Here is a 15,917-nt window from a genome sequence, read left to right on the forward strand (position 1 = left end):
CAGAAATATAAGCCTAGTCCATCATAGCTTCAGCAAGGGGGGAGACATACTCACACAAAAAAAAAGGCAACTTCTAAGTCCAATATCAGTCAGTGTATGACCCCAGTACACGCAATCACAACTATTTCTCTGATGAAGATGAAGAGGGAACATCATACATGCTGTTCAGTACTAGGAAAAGAAACCCACAGGCACCAAGAATGCAGGGGCAGATACAGGCACCACCATTACACTATGTGCACTGCACTTCAAGTCAGATGACAATCCTCCAGACCCAGGGATGCATCCCAGACAAATGTTGGCACAGGCCTTTGTGAATGGACTGAGACAGCCAATTAGGAAACCACTGATAGTGGCTAGGCCTGAGAACAGGTCAATAGCAGTGGACTGACCCAGCAAAAATGGTTTATATGTGCCTAGTAGACTGTTTATTGCCGATTGACACCAAAACTGCCGCCATTATAGCGCCACAAAGATTGCGAAGAAGGAAACGGGTGCCATGCTGCCGAGAACACCAGAAGGGGAGCCAGAGGTGAAGACGCTACAAAGTGCCGAGCGACACGCCAGAAGAACCGCTGCAGACTCCAGAGAGGAGACACCGACCTCAATAAGGTTAGCAAAGGGGAGAAGCTATGTCAGAACAGAGGGAAGAAGTGATGGCAGATGCATCCGCAGCCCCTGTAATGCCCCAAGACCTTGGGTTGGATGCTGCCGCCGGTCTCATGGCACCCCTGGGCCTCGCCACGAATGCACCTGCAGGCCCCATCTTACCACCGCAGCTTCAATCAGCAGGCCAGACCCCGATGCCGCTACAGTACCCATCATGTTGTCCACAGTAGCCAAAGGGATTGAGTCCCAACCAGGGGTGCAGAAGACAGCCCCTCTCATGGTGACACTAACCTGGAAGCGCAACCACCCTACGAAGACAGAAGAAGTGTCAAGTGTTACATCTGTGGCGAGTTTGGCCATTTCCAGAACCAGTGCAAAGCACCCACGCCCCCGAAGAGACTGGACCCATGCAACCCAAGAGTTGGTCCAGAGAAACAGGTCAAGGAAGAAGTGCAGAAAGCAGTGAAGTACCCTGTCCATAGGACAGGGGCAAGCAAGCCAGGTCCGCAAGACACTACACTCCTGATATGCAAACCTTCATCTGCAAGACCAATACCTCAAATTACGCTTAAAGTGGATGGCGTTGTCAGATCTGTTCTTCTGCACACCGGTGCAAGTGTGATGAGACCTGTGGAACTCGCTGAGCCCACCTGCCTATAAGAATCCTCTGTGCCTCGCATGGGCATTGATGGTCAAGTCAGACATTCTCAGCTTACAAAGTCACTGAGCGTGTGCACTCAGCCAGGACACTCTATCCTGTTCCAGTTTGTGGTGTCAAGAACCTGCCCACTCAACCTACTGGGGACAGACCTACTGCAGAAGCTGAAGGCAACCACAGTGTTCCAGGAAGATGGGACAGTGACACTTTCTTAATCCCTGACCCAAGAAGAGTCATGCTGGCGGCCCTACAAGAATGTTAAACAACCGATGAGGCCTACCCAAGGAGGTACTGGATGTAGTACCAGAAAGTCTATGGTCTAAGGGACCTCAGCACGTGAGAAAACCTCAAGTTGCCCCAGTACGGGTGTCACTCAAGCCATGTACCCGTACCCTCGTAAGGCCCAGGCCAGGCCTAGAGTCAAGCTGCCTCTTACCAACTGAAGGTCTGCCTGGAAATAGGAATCATTGTTCCTTGCACATCACCTTGCAATCCTCTGCTTTCCCCGTCAAGAAAAAGACTGTAAAAGGAGAGCCAGCCAAGTTCAGAATGGTACATGACCTGAGAGCTGTGAATGACGTCACGGTGTTTGAAACTCCAATTGTGCCGAATCCGCACACTCTGCTCTCAAATGGGCCTGCCACAGCAAAAGTGTTCACAGTGACCGACCTGGCTAATGTTTTTTCCAGTGTTCCCCTTCATCTGGAAGACCAGTTCCTGTTTGCCTTAATGCACCAGGGGGGACACCACACATGGACAGTGATGCCACAGTGGGCCCAGAACAGCCCTTCACAGTTCATCAGAGCAATGTCCACAGTCCTCACCAACTGGGTCACAGAACCAGCAGAAGTAATCCTGCTACAATACGTGGACAATCTACTCCTTTGTGCAATTGACTTTGACACGTGTAAAGTCCATTCCTTGTATCTCCTACTCTACCTGGCGGAGCAGCACTGCAAGATCTCAAAGAACAAAGTCCAGTGGTGTCTGAAGTGAGTTACGTTCCAGAGACACTGTATTGCTCACCAGGCGAAACGCCTGACAGATGACCGGAAGACCACAGTGAAGATGGTTCCTCCAACAACTCCAAAGATGCTACAGGCCTTCCTTGGTCTAGTTTCGTATTGCAGAGCCTGGATCCCTGATGCTTCAGTCCTAATGCAGCCTCTGTGTGAATACGTCAGTGTGACCCCGTTTCTCCTGACAGATGCAGCCTTCAGCTCGTTCAAGAAGTTAAAAGGCTCTGTAGTCTCAGCGCCAGCACTAGGCCTACCTGACTACAAGAAGCCATTCTGTCTCTACTTGATGAGAAAAGAAGGCCTTGCTACTGGAGTCCTGACACAGCTTCAGGGGGGAAAGCAGGGACTTTTGGACTACTTTTCAGCTCGCCTGGATCCAGTTGCAAGGGGAGCCTTTTCTTCCCGCATGAGAGCAGCAATTGCAGCACATGCCCTCCTGGACAGGACTACTGATATCATTGGAAAAACCATTGGAAATCCTGGCTCCGCATGACATCTCAGCAATCCTCAACCAAACCCAGCCAAAACATCTCTCCACCGCCAGGCATCTTCGCCTCCAGTGCTCTCTGCTCCTGCCCGACAATGTCACCAACTGCAGATGCACAGTCCTCAATCCGCCCACTCTACTCCCACTCCCAAGGGGGGATACAGATACGGATCCTCAGATAAAAATTCTGATCAAAAGTCTGCATGGGATCTGGATTTGCTCCGGACGGATGACCATGATTGCTTCAGCATCATGCAACAGGAAACAGCAGGACTACCCAAGGTGGCAGAAGAGCCACTGACCAACCCAGAATTGATCCTCTATGTCGATGGCTCCAGATTTGCAGATGATGAAGGAAGATTCCACACGGGATGTGCAGTGACCAGCAATCAAGAGATCCTGTGGTCCAGAAGTCTGCCGCCTAGTCTGTCAGCCCAGGAAGCAGAACTGATAGCGCTGATGAAGGCCTACCAGATGGCAGAAGACAAGACTGAGAAAATGTATACCGATTCGAGGTACTTGAATGGCATAGCACGACTTTGGACCCATTTGGGCTGCAAGGGACTTCATCACAGCAAGCAGAACAACCGTGAGGCATTATGGAGCCACTAAGGACCTGCTGAACGCACTTCAACTTCCAAAAGTGGTGGCAGTACTAACAGTCAAAGCGCATGGAAAACTAAACACAGTAGAGGCACGAGGCAACAACATGGCGGATATGGCAGCCAAAGAAGCAGTCAAGGGGAGACAATATGGAGAAGTGGGAGAGGTCGTAGAGCCGGACGGCTACTACAGGACGGCTGAAGACAGGAAACCTGACAAGATGACGTCCTGGGATCAGCTAAAAAAGCTGCAAAAGCAAGCCCCAAAGGGCAAGAAGGAATGCTGGATGCAGAAGTGAGCAACACATGAAGAAGGGTATACTCAATGGACTACAAACCCTGTTTACCCCGAAGCATGTACCCTACGGTGGTTGTTGTGATTCGGTTCGTGGGCTCCCCCGGTGGTCTCTTGTGGTACTGGTGTCCTGCAAGCTTTGCCTTCTCAGTTCACCTGTTCCTATCAGGATGTGGGAGTATCCTATTTAACCTTGCTCCTCAGTCATTCTAATGCTGGCCATCAATGTATCCAGAGTGATTCTGTTGCATGTTCCTGCTCCCAGTTTTCTGCTCAGCTAAGTTGGACACTTTAGTCCTTAAGTCTATTTTTGTATGTTTTGTCCAGTTTGCACTTATGTGAATCTCTGCAGCTGGAAGCTCTTGTTGGGCTGAAATTACCACTCCAGTGGCATGAGTTGTCACATGAGTTAAGGTAATTTCAGGATGGTGTTTTGAAGGGTTTTGCAGCTGACCGCGAAGTCCTCTGTTGTATCTTTCTGCTATTTAGTTAGCGGGCCTCTCTGTGCTAAATCTGCTTTCATACTACGTGTGTCTTTTCATCTGCTCTCACCGTTATTATATGTGGGGGGCTGCTATCTCCTGTGGGGACATTCTCTGGAGGCAAGCCAGGACTGTGTTTTCTTCTACCAGGGGTAGTTAGTTCTCCGGCTGGCGCGCGGCATCTAGAGACAACGCAGGAATGCCCCCTGGCTACTTCTAGTGTGGTGTGTAGGTTTAGCATCGCGGTCAGCTCTAGTTTCCATCACCCGAGAGCTTGTCCGTTTATTCTATGCTTCTGATGTTTCCTTGCCATTGGAAACCATAACAGTATGGCCAGCCCAAATGTTTAATCTATAGGCTGAAGCAGGAGAGAAAAGGAACTGTGTGAAACCTTTTTTTTTTTTTTTTTCCTTCCTCTGAAGTTGCACTCCAGCTCTAATTGCAGTCTCCTGTTTTCCTCTCCTCTTAACCCCTGAATGGCTCAGACTTTATCTGTTGAAATATGGATCCCCAGAGTCTGGCTACCAATTTGAATAATCTTGCCTCTAAAGTTCAGAATATACAAGATTTTTTGTTACATGCTCATCGGTCTGAACCTAAAATTCCTATACCGGAGTTTTTTTCTGGAGATCGATCTTGTTTTCTAAATTTTAAATACAATTGTAAATTGTTTCTTTCGCTGAGATCTCATTCTGCTGGAGATCCTGCCCAGCAAGTAAAAATTGTTATTTCTTTACTGCGGGGTGACCCCCAAAATTGGGCATTTTCATTGGCACCAGGGGATCCTGCGTTGCTCAATGTGGATGCGTTTTTTCTGGCTTTGGGGTTGCTTTATGAGGAACCAAATTTGGAGATTCAGGCTGAGAAAGCCCTAATAGCCCTCTCTCAGGGGCAAGATGAAGCCGAAATATATTGCCAAAAATTTCGAAAATGGTCTGTGCTTACTCAGTGGAATGAGTGCGCTCTGGCGGCAATTTTCAGAGAAGGTCTCTCTGATGCTGTAAAAGACGTCATGGTGGGGTTTCCTGCGCCTACTGGTCTGAATGAGTCCATGACAATGGCAATTCAGATTGATCGGCGTTTACGGGAACGCAAACCTGTGCACCAGTTGGCGGTGTCTTCTGAAGAGGCACCACAGAGTATGCAATGTGATAGCTTTCTGTCCAGAAGCGAACGACAGATTTATAGGCGCAAAAATCATTTGTGCTTCTATTGTGGAAATTCTACTCATGTTATATCAGCATGCTCTAAACGAACAAAGAAAGTTGATAAATCCTCTGCTATTGGCACTTTGCAGTCCAAGTTTATTTTGTCTGTAACTCTAATTTGTTCGTTATCTTCTATTGTTGCGGATGCGTATGTGGATTCTGGCGCCGCTTTGAGTCTTATGGATTGGTCCTTTGCCAGGTGCTGTGGGTTTGATCTAGAGCCTCTGGAAGTTCCTATACCTTTAAAGGGTATTGATTCTACACCATTGGCTAGTAATAAACCACAATACTGGACACAAGTGACTATGCGTATGACTCCAGACCATCAAGAGGTGATTCGCTTCCTTGTACTGTATAATCTACATGATGTGTTGGTGCTGGGATTGCCATGGTTGCAAACTCATAACCAAGTCCTTGACTGGAAAACAATGTCTGTACTAAGCTGGGGATGTCAGGGAAATCATGGAGACACACGTAGTATGAAAGCAGATTTAGCACAGAGAGGCCCGCTAACTAAATAGCAGAAAGATACAACAGAGGACTTCGCGGTCAGCTGCAAAACCCTTCAAAACACCATCCTGAAATTACCTTAACTCATGTGACAACTCATGCCACTGGAGTGGTAATTTCAGCCCAACAAGAGCTTCCAGCTGCAGAGATTCACATAAGTGCAAACTGGACAAAACATACAAAAATAGACTTAAGGACTAAAGTGTCCAACTTAGCTGAGCAGAAAACTGGGAGCAGGAACATGCAACAGAATCACTCTGGATACATTGATGGCCAGCATTAGAATGACTGAGGAGCAAGGTTAAATAGGATACTCCCACATCCTGATAGGAACAGGTGAACTGAGAAGGCAAAGCTTGCAGGACACCAGTACCACAAGAGACCACCGGGGGAGCCCACGAACCGAATCACAACAGGTGGTCCAGTGGGCACATGGACCCACACACAGATTAAAGACACAGATGAATGATCTGATTGGTGCTTACTGGTTCGCTCCAGGGATCCCCACCCTAACAGCCAAGTTCACTAGCAGCTGTCTGACCTGCGGCAAATGCAATCCTGGAAGAATGGGAAAAATGAAGAAAGTTCCCACCCATCATCTTGCCAGACCACTGTACCCCTTCCAGAGGATCCAGATAGACCACATCCAGATGCCGCCAAGTGGAGGTTTCGAATATGCCCTTGTGGTCGTGGACGTGTTCTCAGGATGGCCAGAAGCTTTCCCAGTGAGGAACCAGTCAGCAAAGACTACTTAAAAGAAGCTACTCTCAGAGACGAGATATGCAGCTATGGGGTCCCAGAAGTGATAGAGAGTGACCAGGGACCCGCATTCACAGCAAATCTCACACAAGAGATCTGGTCAGCAGTAGGGTTAGACTTAGGCCTACACACTCCCAATCACACTACTCAGTGTTAGGCACACTCCCAGAGGCCAAGAAAAGCTGTCACCATATGAAATTTTGTTTGGGTCTAGTCCCAGGTTAGGGGTATCCTTTCCCTCAGCAGCTGACTATGTAATATGATACTTTGTCTGCTTATGTAAATTGAACTCACCAAGAAACTTGCTAACATCCATTCTCAAGTTTTTTTCTTCATTGCCAGATCCAGATACAGTGTCCGGTACGCACTCCTTGAAGCCAGGAGACTGGGAGTTGGTGAAAAAAGCTTGTAAGGAGAACACCACTCGATCCCAGATTTGATGGTCCTGTTCAAGTGCTGCTGATGACACCAAACTCTGTGAAACTGGAGGGAAGACCCACTTGGATCCACTCATCGCATTGCAAGAAAGCTCCCCTACCAGAAGATGACACCCAAGCCAGAATGATGTTGTGGATGCCCTGCCTGACCGAATAGATGACCTACCTGATAAAGACTACACATCGCTCACTACACATGCTGTTGACTAAGAGACTGATTGCAACGAACCCCCGTTAGGGACAGATCTCCTGACCGCCCATTTGCGAAAAGTCTGTACGGAGTGGGGCGCAGGCATTAGGCTTGTGTCAGTTCACCGACAGCACAAAAGAGTTGCAGCGCTTTGGGACAGGAGGCTAGGATTAGGGCAAGTGATATCTAAGGGGGGCTTGTGATAGAAATATATATATCATGTAGATCTCACTTGCATGTATACTGCTCTATAATCATATATACTCATATACTCACAGCTAATATATACATTATAATCAATGGCTTAAAATGGCTGACATAAACTGATATAAGCCAGACATATTGTATGGGGTTTTCCATCTCAAAAGCGGAACAACGCCAGATGTATTAAGTGCTGATCAGATGTCTCAACTCTGTCCTAGATGCAGAGAGCTCAATTTTAGTTGCTTAATCAGCAGTCATATGTGCATTAATCACAATATTCCATATATGTTTAGATAACCAATGACAGAGGAGCTAGACAATATGGTAATTAACTAACCACCCCTAACTACCCCTAACCACTCCTTTCTATATGAAAATATAAAACTATGTATGTACAATAAAGTATCAGTATTGATGGAATGTTGTTCTGTCGCAATGGTGTACAGTCCATTCTTGATGAGCGCTCAAAATACTCAGTCTTATTGGGAGCGGCCGCAGCACACACAGGGATAGATTTATCCAACCCAAATTTCCATATCACTACCAGTCTGAGAATATCAACCTCCAGCTGCCTGCTTTAGCTTGGCTGGTTGTCAAAAATGGGGGGACACCACGCAGTTTTTTAAATTTTTTTTTAAAATTCTTGATAAAGCTGACAGCTGAGGGTTGCGGTCCACAGCTGTCAGTTTTTCCATGCTGGTTATCAAATATAGAGTGGAATCTAGGCCTTTTTTTTATTTAGAGTGCAGGTGCTGGCTGATGAACACTACCATCAGCCGCATCTGCTCTTTCTGTTATTAACGGCAGCAGGCGTAGTCTGATGGGAGTAGTACTCTCTCATCAGCCGATGCCTCTGTGCCCAGAGGTAAACTTTTTACCACCGGTCACAGCTACTGGCTTACTCTGTCATCTGACAGCATTGGAACCGCAGCTCTCTGACTGTCGGTAATAATGTTACTGCCGATCAGAGGCAGTGTTTGCCGCGCTGCAAATAACTGTTCGGGCCCCCATCTGAATGGGATCTGGGTTCAAGTTTGGGTTCATGTACTGCTCTGGTACCCAATCCAAACTTTGGTTAAATGTTCAACCAAACCCGAATATCCAGGAGGTTCACCCATCATTAATCCTGCCATAACAGGAAAGCATCCTGAGTCAATTTATGTGTGGGGTTGCTTTTCATCCAAAGGAGTGGGCTCACTCACAATTTTGCCTAAAACCACTGCCATAAATAAGGAATGTTATCAAAACATCATCCAATTTCTCGCAACAAGCTAGGAGCTTTAATGATGAACAATGATTTTTCTAACTTGATGGAGCAAGATGTCGCAAGACAAAAATGACTAAGTGGCTCTGTGAACAAAACATTGAAATTTTGGGTCCATAGCCAGAAAACTTTACAGATCTCATTCCAATTGAGAAGTTGTGATCAGTCCTCAAACAAAAACACAGACATTGTGACACACTCCAAGCACTAATTAGACACGAATAGGTTGCTACTAGTCAGGATTTGGGCCAGAAACTGATACCCAGTATGCCAGGGTAAATTAAAAAATAAGAGTCAATACTGTAAACATTAAGTCTTTGCAAAAACTTGATGTATTTGTCAATAAAAATTTAAAGTCTTAGGGTATGTGCCCACGATCAGTAATTGCTATGGGTTTGAGGCTGCATATTTATGCAGCACAAAACCCGCAGTGGTCAGCTGTGACAGCATAATGGATGGGATGTCTAGAAATCCCATGTCCACAATGTGTCCATAGTCGACTGCGGATCTCTGATGTGCAGCGAGTAGTGTTGAGCGATACCGTCCGATATTTGAAAGTATCGGTATCGGATTGGATCGGCCGATATCCAAAAAATATCGGATATCGCTGATACCGATACCAATACAAGTCAATGGGACACAAATATCGAAACGTAATAGGGAGCGATCCTGGATGGTTCCCAGGGTGTGAAGGAGAGGAAACTCTCCTTCAGGCCCTGGGATCCATATTCATGTAAAAAATAAAGAATAAAAATAAAAAATATGGATATACTCACCCTCGGACGGCCCCTGGCTGTCACCGCTGCAAGCGTCTGCCTCCCTTCCTAAGAATGCAGAGTGAAGGACCTTCGATGACGTCGCGGTCACGTGAGCGGTCACATGAGCGGTCACGCGACCAATCACAAGACCGCGACGTCATCGCAGGTCCTACACTCACTGCATTCTTAGGAACGGAGGCTGCCGGTTGCACCGCTGAGAGCCAGGGGCCGTCGGTGGGTGAGTATATCCATATTTTTTATTTTTATTCTTTATTTTTTACATGAATATGGATCCCGATTCCGATTTCCGATAACGCAAAAATATCGGAACTCGGTATCGGAATTCCGATACTGCGAATATCGTCCGATACCCGATATTTGCAGTATCGGAATGCTCAACACTAACAGCGAGTCTTTCAAGACCGCAGCATGTCAATGTTTCTTGTGTATACGCCAGTCACCACAGCAGAAATTACATCAATCAAATGTAGTGAATGAGATAAATCTGCATGGTTCAGTGAATACATGCGTATTAACCTGCGTTCAATAGAAGGCAGCACTTTGGACACAGCGAACATACATGGACAATGCTTATAATTGTACTTCAGTATATCATAGAAATCACGGAAAATAAGTTGGACACTAGTACACCACACCACCACTAAGCCAAATCAGTGACATAAGTGGAAAAAATATATTAAAACTAGTCTGAATTAATCTTTTCATTAAAATAAAACAGCGATGATAATGTATGTAAAGCGCTGTGGAATATGATGGCACTATATAAGAAAAGCATAATAAATAAATAAATAAATAATAAAGATGATGAAATCCATTTTAAAAAAATTGTCTGCAGACCTAAGATATCAAGTATAGGCTTTGTAGTGAAATATGACAAGAGGTTAAGAATTCTCGCCAATAGAGAGCTTACAAAAGAACAAAAACTCACAAAATCTCACTACTGATTAACTAGGGCTAACTAGTTACAAAACTGTGCTTATTAGACATGGAATGAGAGCATTGTAGCACAGGGGAAGACTATGAAATACCTCTGTGTCTAAATAACAATGTGTCATTGTATCACTGAGTCACAATCATTTCCAGTTAGACATAGAATGAGAGCACTCTAGCACAGGGATGGACAGTGCTACAAAATACCTCTATATCTAAATAAAAATGTATCATAACATCCCAATCTATATGCGTTTCTACTAGTGCATGTACCCTGGGCAAATCAGGAGGCTTTCATACTATTGCAATACGTTTTATAGATAAGTACACAAACAACAGACTTAAAGTTCTAAAAACACTCAAGCAGCAAAATTAATGTTGGCCTCGAAACTTTTGTCTACAACTACATATTTTCATAGAAAAACATACAGAAGGGGCGCATATTTCTTGACTAGCTTTATGATTTAAATTCCAGACAATTGGCTAAAAACCAAAACCCCAAAAAATATTTTGAAGACCTATATGCCAAATTGCTTCAGTTATTATTTTATTGTCCTATGTATAATAAAATGGTAGTAATGATTTTAAACATTGTGTATTTATCCCTATAAATATTTTATTGAAGTGATAGAGACCTCCCTTTAAGTATTTACTCACGAAACTTAATCCCCAAAAAAGAAATCTCTAAATTGTAGATTCTCTTTAGCTTTTCAGGTCTGTAATAAATTTGTGCATTGCTTTGAAGAGTAAAATTACATTTTGTATTAATAGGTATTTTCTTTTGAAGACAGTTTCATGTCCAGTGCACAAGTTTCTGACGTGAATTTCTTGCTAAACCTGCTGCTACAAAAGAGCTGAAACTGAAGTTTTACCATAAAAAGTCTCCACATGTTGACTTAATCATTGGATGTCTCCTTTTGATCATTGCATCATTAAGTACCATTGTAAAATCGCTACAAGGCTTTAATGAGGCCAAACTGTCCAGTATGCACAGAAAAGCCACATTGAATGAAATATTTCAGCTTTTGAAGGGTGCAAAAGCTGCTTGAAATGGAACATGAAGCATCTGCCATTTAAACAAGGTGATAAATTCATAATATTTCATCTGGACAGTATGGCAAATATATGAAAGTTTCTTTCAATGGTAGATTCCAAATAATGCAGTCATTTGGTGAGCAATAAAATAGGCTTTAGTCCAGGAAAGTGATATTAGAAATATCCTACAAGTATGAGGAAGCAATGAAATGCAGAGACCACATAACTGTCCTTTGGTTCCAAAACAATGAAATGCAGCCCATGATCTGGTGATGCTAAATAAATATATATATATATATATATATATATATATATATATATATATTATTTTTTTTTTCTATTATCAAGTAGACATTGGTAGGTCAAGTGCCCATATCACCTTTTCAAACTGGCGCAACAATGCTTAAAGGCAAACTGTCATGTCCCCAAACGCTTTTGACCTGCAGATATTAGGTCAATCTGCAAGTTAATAGCGTTACATTGCTGTGCAGCTGTCTTATTGGAGGAGAAAAAAACTAACTTTATTCCTCCTGGGAGCCACTGGCTTCCAGTCTTAGAAATGCACAGATGTACTGCTAGACTAGCGGTCAATCAAATTGCCAGGGACTGTTTACAGCCACACCATCAAGCCCCTATGACCAAAAGTCACATCTCTCGGGAGGCGTAAAGGTTCATTTTTTCCTGGTAGTTGCACTTTCATTAAAGCAGCCATACAGCATTGGGATACTATTAACCATCAGGTTAACCTTTTGTCTGCCGGTAAATAGAGTTGAGCGACTTTTACTTTTTTAGGATCGAGTCAGGTTTCGCGAAACCCGACTTTTTCAAAAGTCGGGTCGGGTGAAATCGGCCGATTATTGCGAAAAGTCAGGGGCCGACCGAAACACGAAACCCAATGCAAGTCAATGGGGAATCAAAGTCGGCAGTGAGTGGAGGACAGGAAAACACCTACAGTGCCCATTTTAATGCCAAAAACATCAATTCTTGTTACTTAAGCTTGTCAATCTTAATTTACCTTATAATAATAGTTAGGCATTGAAAATTGGGGGTCATTTGGCTAAAGTTGTGGGGGGGGGGGTAGGGCTGGCTCAAGTTTTTCGTGGGCCCAGGAAACGCAGACTACGTCATGGTGGTGGAGAAGGGAGAGGTAAGTATTTAAACTTTGCAAGTGCTGTGATCCTGAGCAAGCAGGGGGGCCCACTCGTTCGCATTGGCACAGGCACAGGGCCCCTCAAAGTACCACGGTATGTTTGATGGTGGGGCGCCTCCCATCGGCAGAGACACTTTTGCGTACTATGAGGGGCCCTGTGCCAGTGACGTCGCCGAGTATGCCCCCAACCTGATGAAGGAACCTGCACTTTCATCTGCACCTTCCTCTTTGTCCCCGTATAAGGTGGTATTGTATGCGGGAAGGGGAACCAGACTTTCAGCAGGGTCAGATACAGGCTGTGTAGACTGCAAGGGGAATGTAGTGGTCAGGGTCAATGTACCACCAGACTCATCTAGCAGTGGCTGGGCAATGGGCAGGATGAGGAGGAACCACAGATATAGGCCCAAATAATAAAGTAGGCTAAATGCAGTTCAAAATTGGTAACAGGACTAAACAGGCAGCATTGCTTTGTTCAGTGGAGGAAAACTGTAATGAGTGGCAGACACAGTTAGTAGGCCCAAGTAATAAAGTGGGCCAAATGCAGTTCAAAATTGGTAAAAGGAGTAAACAGGCGGCACTGCTTTGTTCAGTGGGGGAGAACAACAAGCAGCGGCAGACACCGTTAGTAGGCCCAACCAAACAAGTAGGCCTAATGCAGTTTAATATTTGATATAGGATGAAAATTGAAGCTCAGCTTTGTTCAGTGGAGGAGAAAAGCAAGGAGCGGCAGACACCGTTAGTAGGCCCAACCAAGCAAGTAGGCCAAATGCAGTTTAATATTTGATATAGGCTGAAAATTGAAGCTCAGCTTTGTTCAGTGGAGGACAGCTGTATTGAGTGGTGCAGACAGACACAGGTAGTAGGCCTAAAATAAAAAAGTAGGCTAAATGCAGTTTAAAATTGGTAACTGGAGTAAACTGGCAGCATAGGTTTGTTCAGCGGAGGACGATTGTAATGAGTGGCACAGGCAGACTTAGTAGGCCTAAAATAAAAAAAGTAGGCTCAATGCAGTTCAAAACTGGTTACAGGAGTACACAGGTGGCATAGCTTTGTTCAGTGGAGGACAACTGTAAGGAGTGGCTGACACAGTTAGTAGGCCAAAATAATAAAGTGAGGTAAATGTCTGCCAAAATTATTTTCATAAATAAACAGTTGGCATAGCTACGTACAGGGGTGGGCTCCTCTGCTGAGTAGCAGACAGTGGTAGTTGGCGCAAAGTATTAACTGGTCTAAATGGAGGCCAGGGCCCCTGTATATTTTTACTATCATCTATCATTTCAACAAATTTGTATTGGCAGTGTCATTGAAGGATTTAACAGCACAGACTACACAGTGGTGGAGCCGGGAGAGGTAAGTTTTGCAAGTGGTAGAGCACTGTTCGAGCTGGGGGGGAACACTCTCTCGTGGGTGGTGGTACTGGCACAGGGCCCCTCATATTACGACGGTGTGTCTGATGTTGGTTGTGCACCACCACCGTCAGAGACACTTCATTGTACTATGAGGGACCCTGTGCCAGTGCCGTCACCCAAGAGTGGGCACACCCACCTGTCCAGGCAAATGGCACTCGCATGGGTGCTTGCGCTAGGTGGTGACCACGGCCCTGTGGAGGGAGTCAGCCCATATAGGGAGGTAAAAAAATGGCCTATGGTGGACATTCAGCAGCTGCAAATGGAGGAATTGGAGCAGTCAGTAACAAGTGGCCAAAAGCAAGACATTTTTCAGGCAAGCTACGTGTCAGCAGGGGAAGGTGGGGAAAAATAATTTGAAATCCATGACTGGTTCATTTTAATGAAGGTTAGATCATCAACATTTTTGGTAGCCAGACGAGTCCTTTTTTCGGTCAGTATTGAACCAGCAGCACTGAAGACTCTTTCTGATAGCACACTAGCAGCTGGGCATGCGAGCTCCTGTAATGCATATTCTGCCAATTCAGGCCAGGTGTCTATTTTAGATGCCCAGTAATCAAAGGGGAATGATGTGTGAGGGAGAACATCGATAAAGGAGGAAAAATAGTTTGTAAACATACTGGCAAATGCTGTCTCCTGTCACTTTGAATCGATGCAGCAGTACCTGTCGTGTCTGCGGTCATTGCGAAACCACTCCACAACCTGGTCATAAAACCCCTCTGTACAACGCCACTTCGGATTTGTGCACCTCTAACACCTCTGCAATGTTGCCCACTACGGCTCGTGTGAGAACCATCACCGCCGCTGTGTGCTGGGAATGCCTGAACCAAACGGTCTACAAGAGTTGCTTGTTTGGTAGCCAATATTTGCTCAAGGTTCTCATGTGGCATGATATTTTGTAATTTCCCTTTATATCATGGATCCAGGAGGCAGGCCAACCAGTAATCGTCATCGGTCATCATTTTTATAATGCGGGGGTCCCTTTTTAGGATACGCAAGGCATACTCAGCCATGTGGGCCAATGTTCCAGGTGTCAATTCACTGCTTGTGCTGGGTTGAGGAGCACTTTCTTGCAAATCAACATCACTTGTCTCACGCAAAAACCCTGTACCTGACCTTGCAACGCCACCAGTTTCTATTGCCCCCTGAGAAGCATCCTCCTCCCATAAATATTCATCCCCATCATCCTCCTCCTCCTCCTCCTCTTCATCCGCCACCTCGTCCAGGAGAGTTGCCTGAGCAGACAATGACTGACTGTCATCAAGGCTTCACTCATCATCGGCTGCAGACGCCTGATCCTTAATGTGCGTCAAACTTTGCATCAGCAGATGCATTAGTGGGATGCTCATGCTTATGATGGCATTGTCTGCACTTACCAGCCATGTGCATTCCTCAAAACACTGAAGGACTTGACAGAGGTCTTGTAGCTTCGACCACTGCACACCTGACAACTCCATGTCTGCCATCCAACTGCCTGTCTGTGTATGTGTATCCTCCCACAAATTAATTACAGCATGCCTCTGTTCGCACAGCCTCTGAACCATGTGCAGTGTGGAGTTCCACCTTGTTGCAACGTTGATTATTAAGCGGTGCTGGGGAAGATTCAGCGATCGCTGATGGTTCTGCATACGGCTGGAGTGTACGGGCGACCGGCGGATGTGCGAGCAAAGTCTTTGCACCTTCAGGAGCATGGCTGGTAACCCCGGATAACTTTTCAGGAAGCACTGCACCACCAGGTTCAAAGTGTGAGCCAGGTAAGGTATGTGTTTCAGTTCTGAAAGGGCTAAGGCCAGGGCCGGACTGGCCATCGGGCAGTTCTGGCAAATGCCAGAAGGGCCGATGGCAGAAGTGGGCCGCTCGAGTGTGCCGCTGTTGGCACACTCCCCACGCTGT

Source organism: Ranitomeya variabilis, chromosome 3 (assembly GCF_051348905.1).
Source record: "Ranitomeya variabilis isolate aRanVar5 chromosome 3, aRanVar5.hap1, whole genome shotgun sequence".
Classification (NCBI taxonomy): domain Eukaryota; kingdom Metazoa; phylum Chordata; class Amphibia; order Anura; family Dendrobatidae; genus Ranitomeya; species Ranitomeya variabilis.